The sequence below is a fragment of the Hyla sarda genome, chromosome 4 (genome assembly GCF_029499605.1).
Source record: "Hyla sarda isolate aHylSar1 chromosome 4, aHylSar1.hap1, whole genome shotgun sequence".
Taxonomy (NCBI): Eukaryota; Metazoa; Chordata; class Amphibia; order Anura; family Hylidae; genus Hyla; species Hyla sarda.
Genome location: NC_079192.1, coordinates 152,505,728 through 152,515,825, shown reverse-complemented (window position 1 = coordinate 152,515,825; position 10,098 = coordinate 152,505,728). Strand labels below are relative to the sequence as shown.

At 44.6% G+C, this 10,098-nt stretch overlaps 1 protein-coding gene across 1 annotated transcript in view; it reads left to right on the top strand.

Annotated features, from left to right (window-relative positions):
- Positions 1–1,838: 1,838 nt before the first annotated feature.
- ALDH1A2 (aldehyde dehydrogenase 1 family member A2) overlaps positions 1,839–10,098 on the top strand; it is a 121,947-nt gene continuing 113,687 nt past the window's right edge. Inside the window, exon 1 of the mRNA XM_056572422.1 lies at positions 1,839–1,908. The gene's annotated coding sequence lies outside the window, so the exon portion shown is untranslated. The remainder of the gene's footprint in view (positions 1,909–10,098) is intronic.

The window sequence follows — 10,098 nt, the reverse complement described above, 5'->3', positions numbered from 1 at the left end:
AATTGCTCTGTGTGTGCTGATCACTGGGGTGCTGAGCCTGAGATTGCAGGGGGGGGGGGGGTCGAGCACAAGTCTGGTTAAGTACTCTGGTGGAAAACAATTATTGTTATTTTTTTTAATCAACTGGTGGCAAAAAGTTAAATAGATTTGTAATTCACTTCTATTAAAAAATCTTAATCCTTCCCGTACTTATCAGCTGCTGTATGCTCCAAATGAAGTTCTTTTCTTATTGAATTTCTTTTCTGCCTGACCACAGTGCTCTCTGCTGACACCTCTGTCCACGTCAGGAACTGTCCAGAGCAGGAGAGGTTTGCTATGGGGATTTGCTCCTACTCTGGAAAGTTCTTGACATGGACAGAGGTGTCAGCAGAGAGCACTCTGGTAAGACAGAAAATACATTTTAAAAAAATAACTTCCTCTGGAGCATACAGCAGCTGATAAGTACTGGAAGGATTAAGATTTTTAAATAGAAATAACTTACTAATCTGTTTAACTTTCTGGTACCAGTTGATTGAAAAAAAAAATTCCACCAGAGTAAAGAGTACTTTAAGGTGTGTTGTGTGTGCAGAAGCCTCAAGGGAAGGCCCTGATCAAATCTACTTTATATGGTCTTTTTGCAAGTATCCCCCGCAAGGCTGAATTTCATGCTCTGGCCGAGGAAGCTACAAGACCTTGACAGAACCCAAGCTACCAGGATCAATCTTCGAGTCTCTGAATTCAGTATCAATTTATTGGGTGAAAGCACCACAAGTCCCAGCAAGGCAACAGGGCTTCCAGTGTAATACCATCTGCACCCTGTTCAGTAAAGACAGTTATGTGTAACCTGATATCGGTGTGTTCCTATACTCCCTGTGTCTGGCCCAGCAGAAGCTGTATTCAACCCCGGACTGTGTATAGGTTAACGGTGCCCTGGCGTCACAAAGTGAGAAGTTATTTTCCTAGCACCCCCGTGGCACCACAAGAGGCTGCATATGACTTCACACATTCTCCCTGCCGAGGAGGCTGGCTTCAACCATCACTGGCTTTGACTAACACTGGGTTTAAAGTGAGATTTTCCTATTCTAAAATTTTCCTGATGTAGGTATATGGGAATGTGTGTAGTACATTGACCCACTGACATGTAATTACTGCAATACAAAATAATATAGAATGCAAAAACATTACAAAAGTGCAAATTCACACATAAGACATGGCAAAATCAAATCCCAACCCAACCAACAGGCCTCTCAAGGTACATAGTAGGACACTGCATCCCCTTCACTTTAGGGGAAGGAACACATATTGCAAATATGCTACAGGTTATCTGCAGCAGAAAAGGTGCCAATGGGAGAAGTGGATCCAACTGTAAGGTAAAATAGCAAGGAATGTGTTCTTCTTCCCCCTCCGAACTGGATCCACTTCTTCGTTTGGCACATTTTCTGCTGCAGAAAATCTTTAACATATCTAAGACATGTGTTCCTACCTTAAAGGGATGAGCCTTAATATCAGATTCAGCTGCTACTGAATGTATGGAACTGTGCTTGGAAGTGAAGAACAGTGCTTAGATAGCAGTGCAGTAACCCTTTCACTGTGCCATTTCAATAAGGAGTCCCCAGTCCAGAAAAAAGGGCAGTTGCAAAGCTCAGTAGCGAATCATATAGGGGGAGATTTATCAAAACCTGTGTAGAAAAAGAGTGGTGCAGTTGCCCATAGCAACCAATCAGATCGCTTCTTTCAGTTTTCACAGGCCTCTTTAAAAATGAAAGAAGCGATCTGATTGGTTGCTATGGGCAACTGCACCACTCTTCCTCTACACAGGTTTTGATAAATCTCCCCCATAGACATTATTACTTGTGCAGAGACCAGAAAGAATCTAAGCCTGGGGTGGGAAGTCTTTTTGGATGCTGTACAATTTGCGTGTATGCATAGGTGAGGTAATCTTCTTATGACAAACTAGAGCCCAAACAGGCAGGTATTTATTTTGTTTTGTAGCTTGTGTTATATTCTGAAAAAGGCTTGCAAAACGTTGCTGCCACTGTTTATTTTTGGATTTAGCAAAGCCAAGTTTGAACTTGTGAGACCTGTGAAGTATCATTGCCAACCACACCCCACACACACCTTAGAACAGCCAAAAGGTCATTGGAAAGCAGTTTTGGTGAATTGTAGGGCTTGGAAACCAAAATGATAAGGCAAGTATCAGGTGTTCACAATTATTGAAAACAAAAAGATCAATATATCATTAATGCAATAGTTGGCAGGACAACATGGGTGGATTGGTTTTAACATAGGTGCAAGTATAGTCATACTGGTTTTCTAAAACATATACTACATATGTGTCTGATACATACCTATCATTTTTCAGAATGTCCTGAACTAATCTTTACAGCCTCAAAAATATGTGAACAAGTTGTGTAGTTGTGAAAGCTAACATTTTGTCATTTAACATTAGCATATTAAAATAATAACAATAATAATAATCATCTTCATCATCATTATCATCATCTGGCCTAATGGCTTTCAATTGTAATGTGGTCTTTGAGTTATACATGGAGTTCAAATGGAGAGCATAGTTCAAAAGTGGCGGGGTTAGCTGGATTTGATGTTGATTGTCCCTTTTAATTACATGCTATTTGAGTACTTCTTACCAAAACCTAGAAGTTACATTGCTTAGCCTATTACAGCGAGGAACATCACATCCAGCAAAGCCCGCCCCTTTTGAACTATGCTCCGGCTTATATTGCCCTGAGCATAGCGAGTAGTGGAGCACTACCTCCTTTATGTTAAATATGGGCCCGCTCCCTTCCTACTAAGAGTCTACTGCATAACACTTACCTTTTAAGAAAGAGAATGCAGACTTAAACTAGTGTTGAGCGCAAATATTCAAATTTCAATTTTTTTCCGTGAATATCGGCACTTCGAATATTTAGAATATAGTTATATATATTCGTAATGACGAATATTCTTTTTTTTTTTTTTTTTTATGCAAATTTATGGGAATATCTGCACTTCCAGACTAAACACTGATCCCTCCCTTCTTTTAGGTGAAAGATATAATTGCGCATGCGCACTATATGAATTTCATTATGAATTTTCACATGAAAAAAAAAAGAACATAGCGAATATGCGAATTTCGCTAACATAGGAAGAATATAAGAACAATGTTATCCCGTTCAGTCTGTCCCACCATGTTTCAACTACGCTTCTGTATATATCGCTCTCAGTGCAGCTAATAGGCTGCTCCTCCGGTGAGACAATTATGTTCCTACCACTGTGATGCGCGTTTTCACACACATCACTTCCCCGATGGAGTCAATTATGTTTTATATCAAGAATAATGGATGTTTACATACTGAATAATGTTATAACCTCTTAAGGACGCAGGTCGTACCTGTACGCCCTGCGCCCGGTCCCGGTATTTAAAACAGGGTCACGCCGCATCATACCGGGTCGGTCCCAGTGGCTAATGATAGCCGGGACCCTGGGCTAATAGCATGTGGTACCGATTGTTGTGCCGCACGCTATTAACCCTTTAGACGCAGCAATCAAAGTTGATCGCCGCGTCTAAAACGAAAGTAAAAGCAGCTCAGTCGGGCTGATCAGGACTATCGCGATAAAATCGCGATGTCCCAATCAGCTAGGACGCGAGCGGAGGTGCCCTTACCTTGCTCTGTCGTGTCCAATCAGCATTTGATTGCTCCAAGCCTGAGCTACAGGCTTGAGCAATCAACCCCCTATAATGCTGATCCATGCAAAGCTATGGCTTTGCAGGGATCAGTGTAAAAGATTAGTGTGTGCAGTGTTATAACCACCTATGGGGGCTATAACACTGCAAAAAATAGTGAAAAAAAAGTTAATAAAGGTCATTGTTATGATTCGGCTAGCTGGATGTGGATCCTCTGTGTCAGCGAGGGATTGGCGTGGACCGTGTCGGTGGACCGGTTCTAGGTTGCTACTGGTTTTCACCAGAGCCCGCCGCAAAGCGGGATGGTCTTGCTGCGGCGGTAGCAACCAGGTCGTATCCTCCGGCAATGGCTCAACCTCGCTGACTGCTGAGAAGGCGTGGGACAGAAGGACTAGGCAGAGGCAAGGTCAGACATAGCAGAAGGTTGGGGCAGGCGGCAAGGTTCGTATCAATGGCAATAGCAGAAGGTCTGGAAACACAGGCTTTGGACAACACTAAACGCTTTCTCTGGCACAAGACAACAAGATCCGGCAAGGAAGGAAAGGGGGAATGAGGTTATATACACAGGGAGCAGGTGGAAGCTAACTATACTGATTGGGCCAGGCACCAATCACTGGTGCACTGGCCCTTTAAATCTTAGAGAGCTGGCGCGCGCACGCCCTAGAGGGCGGAGCCGTGTGCTCCAGAACATGACAGCCGGGGACCGGGACGGGTAAGTGGCTTGGGATGTGATTCGCGAGCGGGCGCGTCCCGCTATGCGAATCGCATCCTCATCGTGAATGTCAGTGCAGCGCTCCCAGTCAGCGGGTCTGACCGGGGCGCTGCAGACAGGAGAACGCCGCGAGCGCTCTGGGGAGGAGCAGGGACCGACCCACTCTCTTCATGGGTCAGGCGAGACCGATCCACTTGCATAGCCTCCTCGGCGGGAGGCACAGGGGTAGATTGCAAAGGATACTGTGAGAGAGGTGCCCAGAGATAAAGGTCTTTTTCCTGGCGGAGCTCCTGATGTCTTTCAGAAAAACGCATGTCAATGCGGGTGGCCAAATGGATAAGTTCTTGCAGGTTGGCAGGAATCTCTCGTGCGGCCAGCACATCCTTGATGTTACTGGATAGGCCTTTTTTAAAGGTCGCGCAGAGGGCCTCGTTATTCCAAGATAATTCGGAGGCGAGAGTACGAAATTGGATGGCGTACTCGCCTACTGAAGAATTACCCTGTACCAGGTTCAGCAGGGCAGTCTCGGCAGAAGAAGCTAGGGCTGGTTCCTTGAAGACACTACGGACTTCAGCGAAGAAGGACTGGACTGTGGCTGTGGCAGGATCATTGCGGTCCCAGAGCGGTGTGGCCCAAGACAAGGCCTTTCCAGACAGAAGACTCACTACGAACGCCACCTTAGACCGTTCTGTAGGAAATTGGTCCGACAACATCTCCATATGTAGGGAACATTGAGACATGAACCCACGGCAGAGTCTAGAGTCCCCATCAAATTTGTCCGGCAGGGACAAGCGGAGGCTAGGAGCGGCCACTCGCTGCGGAGGAGGTGCAGGAGCTGGCGGACGAGATGGTTGCTGCTGTAGCAGTGGCAGAAGTTGCTGTAACGTGGCAGTCAACTGCGACAGCTGCTGTACTTGTTGGGCAATTTGCTGCGATTGCTGGGCGACCACCGTGGATAGGTCAGCGAGACTTGGCAGCGGCACCTCAGCGGGATCCATGGCCGGATCTACTTTTAGGATTCGGCTAGTTGGATGTGGATCCTCTGTACCAGCGAGGGATTGGCGTGGACCGTGTCGGTGGACCAGTTCTAGGTTGCTACTGGTTTTCACTAGAGCCCCCCGCAAAGTGGGATGGTCTTGCTGCGGCGGTAGCAACCAGGTCGTATCCACCGGCAACGGCTCAACCTCGCTGACTGCTGAGAAGGCGTGGGACAGAAGGACTAGGCAGAGGCAAGGTCAGACGTAGCAGAAGGTCGGGGCAGGCGGCAAGGTTCGTAGTCAATGGCAATAGCAGAAGGTCTGGAAACACAGGCTTTGGACAACACTAAACGCTTTCTCTGGCACAAGGCAACAAGATCCGGCAAGGAAGGAAAGGGGGAGTGAGGTTATATACACAGGGAGCAGGTGGAAGCTAATTATACTGATTGGGCCAGGCACCAATCACTGGTGCACTGCCCCTTTAAATCTTAGAGAGCTGGCACGCGCGCGCCCTAGAGAGCGGAGCCGCGCGCTCCAGAACATGACAGCCGGGGACCGGGACGGGTAAGTGGCTTGGGATGCGATTCGCGAGCGGGCGCGTCCTGCTATGCGAATCGCATCCCCATCATGAATGTCAGTGCAGTGCTCCCGGTCAGCGGGTCTGACCGGGGCGCTGCAGAAAGGAGAACGCCGCGAGCGCTCCGGGGAGGAGCAGGGACCCGGAGCGCTCGGCGTAACAGTCATTTAACCGCTTCCCTAATAAAAGTTTGAATCACCCCCCTTTTCCCATGAAAAAAAACCTGTGTAAATAAAAATAAACATGCAGTATCGCCGTGTGCGGAAATGTTCGAACTATAAAAATATATCATCAATGGCGTACCCGCAAAAAAAATTCCAAAGTCCAAAATAGCGTGTTTTTGGTCACTTTTTATACCATTAAAAAATGAATAAAAAGCGATCAAAAAGTCCGATCAATACAAAAATGGTACTGATACAAACTTCAGTTCACGGTGCAAAAAATTAGTCCGCATACCGGCCCATACGTGGAAAAATAAAAAAGTTATAGGGGTCAGAAGATGAGAATTTTTAACGTATAAATTTTCCTGCATGTAGTTATGATTATTTTCAGAAGTACGACAAAATCAAACCTATATAAAGTAGGGTATAATTTTAACCGTATGGACCTACAGAATATGGACCGTATGGACCTACAGGTGTTAATTTTACCCCAAAATGCACTGCGTAGAAACGGAAGCCCCCATAAGTTACAAAATGAAATTTTTTCTTCAATTTTGTCGCACAATGATTTTTTTTCTGTTTCGTCGTGGATTTTTTGGTAAAATGACTAATGTCACTGCAAATTAGAATTGGTGGCACAAAAAATAAGCCATCATATGGAATTTTATGTGCAAAATGTAAAGCGTTATGATTTTTAGAAGGCGATGAGGAAAAAATTAAAATGCAAAAATGGAAAAACCCTGAGTCCTTAAGTGGTTAATAGAGATGAGCGAACTTACAGTAAATTTGATTCCTCACGAACTTCTCGGTTCGGCGGTTGCTGACTTTTCCTGCATAAATCCTGCAAAAAATCCGGTGCTCCGGTGGGCTGGAAAAGGTGGATACAGTCCTAGGAAAGAGTCTCCTAGGACTGTATCCACCTTTTCCAGCCCACCGGAGCGCCTGAACGCTGAACTCATTTATGCAGGAAAAGTCATCAACTGCCGAGCCGAGAAGTTCGTGACGAATCGAATTTACTGTAAATTCGCTCATCTCTAGGGTTAAACTAAAAAGGCTATGGGAGAATGTAATAATTATCTTAAATTGATGTAAATTTTGTATGTGTGTATTTAATTCCATACACTGTGAATACCCTAATTAACGTGACCTTCACCATGACGTACTCAGGATATTTATTGTCAGCGCTTTCTTTCTCATGTATGCACCTAGCCTGACGAAGGGTCCAGTCTGGACCAGAAACTCATTGCTGTAGTGCTAATAAAGTGTATTTTAAGACATGTAAGCAGTGTAATACTTTAATATAAGTAAGCAAAATTTTTCTACTGCTATCAAAGTGTTTTCCCATTGTTCTAGTGGATCCTTCACCGGATAAGCTACGGCTGCCAGTCCTGGATTAATTTTAGATGTCTTCTGAAGTGTTGTGCTCTGAGCGCAACCCTACTTGGTAAGTGTAATTTCACTTTCCACCTCCTATACCATATTTAACATACTACACTAGGGGCATGTATCTCTGTTTTTTGTTTCCTTATTCATATTTAGGAAGGCCTCTGCAAATTGAAAGAAGAAATTGGATTGGTTGCTATGGGCAACTGGGCAACTTTTCCTTTGCACAGGTTTTGATAAATCTCCCTCATAATGCATAGTGAACCCAGCCTTACTGATCATTCTAGACTAGAGGATAAGGGTACTTGAACATTCTGAAACCTAACACACACATGCACACCCTTTTATAGTGCAACATTTATACATACTACAGCTGGATATAGAACACACTTCAACAATAACTCTCAACATCACATAGCTTTCTGTTCATAAACAGGAGGGTGGTCACTCCTATCCCTGACCCCACCTACCTGACCTAGCTGTGTGTTCCGATCATAGTGTGCCTGGATCATATAATGCCACCAGCCTGTTTTTTTTTGTACATTGCATTTTAGAGCTGGTCTTTAAATTAAAGAGTACTGACATTTGGAATGGATCAGGCCTCAATTTGGGTCATAACCTAGGCAGTGAGTAGCATACAACTGGTTAGCTCTTCTGGCTTCAGAAACTTAGGCTGTGTTCACATGGGGGGCAAAAAATTGGCAGAATGTCCACACGAAAAACAAGTGTGGAGATTCTGCACAATTGACTAACCGGAAGACGTTTGGACCGCTTGGAAATGCACCGTTTCATAGACGGCAATGCATTTGCTTGTGTACTCTGCAGAAAGAATAGATATGACTATTCTTTCTGCCGATGATGGAATCTGAATTTACGTGCAAGAAACATCTGGTGTGAAAATTCTGCCATGTGAACAGTGCAGCAGAATCCCATTGAAATCAAGCGGAATATTAAAAGAGAATTCTGCCTGGATATTCTGCCGTGTGAACATATCCTTACTGGTAGCAAAGAAGGAGTGCAGATGGTACATGTGACGGACTGACCAGAGACATCTCTGTGTCCCCCTCCGCCAAGAGCAACTTCTCCTTCCAGACGACAAGCCCCAGCATACCACAGACAATATCCCTAGGCAGAACTAGAGATTATCATATCCTTGTACTCAAAGAACCAGGCAACATCAGTCTTCAGGTATAAAAGTCAAATCTCTCTTTATTGAGGAACAAGTGTCTCCATTTATAGGAAGGAACATCACAGGAGGGAGGAACTAGAGACAATACAGATAACACGAAGTCTGGTAAATAATCCAATAAAGGTAATAAGCTCTTCCTATATAGTGCCTTGTGCAGAATGTGTCATGAAAACAGCAAATAAAAGATATCTTAATAAGATATCCAATAAGGATCTTTATGTCACTGGAGAAAATTAACTGAGGGGCACAAACTGTGGGAATAGTAATGTCATAAAGTCTATCAAAATCCCAGTCTCACTCATGCCCGCCCCTGAAGCTAGACCGAGTTCCGCTCAGTCACTCTTGCAGCCAGAGACCTCTGGGAGCCCGGACAACAATAACGAAGGGGCAGGGTGACTCTAGAAACAGTCACAGTACTTCAAGGAAGGGTGCCAGTAAATGGCTGTGTTATAGCCTGGGAGTGTAGGGTATAGGGGGTGTAGCTGTGAGGTGACTAAAGGGTGTCTGGTTAACCCTTTCCATTTGTGATGCTAGGGTGAGGGGTCCTCTGTAATGCTTGTCCTACCGCCACCCTTCCCAAGAGTGATAGGGAGGTATAGAATAATTGAATGTCCACAACCGGAGAGTTTGCTGAAAATAGTTGGAACTTTACTGAAGATTTTATGCAAGCTTCATAACCGGAACAGTCTCTTTACAGGCAAAGTCTCTTAGAAATTGACAGTGGTTGGTACCTTAAGCGTTTGAGAGTCTGTAGACTGATATGCGCTGTTCCACTGGATTTAGGGGTTTTAGTTTCGGTCCAGTAGTCACGCTAGCTTTAGCGGGGATTTAGTTTAGAACTCAAGGTTTAGTTTAGACTGAGGCCGGCAGGTTTTCTGGCCTAGCTTGTCTTTGAAAGTTTTGCAGATCCGTCATGCTAGTCCGGCATCCACGAGAGCAGCAATCCAAGAGAGCGATAATTGTCTACAGCTCCCTTTTATGGGCAGGGGCTGGACTAGAGCTAATTGGTCCAATACTTCTGTCAATCATCCTTACAAAGGGTTATGGGTAAAGGTCCTCCAACATACCATAGAGGAATTAACACAGTCACATGACCGAAGGTCCTGCGATGCTAACAAGATAAGCACATTAATATGCATTATATTAAATATACACATTATTAAATATATACACATAAACATTATGAAATTAGAGAAGGAGGACGCGCCTAGGGGCTGTCCCACCTGGGGGACCCCACCTGAACGTAGTAACTCTGACTTTGGGGACCACCATACAAGGTACGGTATGCAATATGGTACCGGGACACCACAGCTGCAACTTGTAGTTCCCCACTTTTCTTTATTAAAAGCAACAGATTCTTCTACAAATGAAGTCTTTTAAACAATATAACCAATAGATACAGTTTCCACAATCAAAGAGCCTTTGCCAACAACGTGGC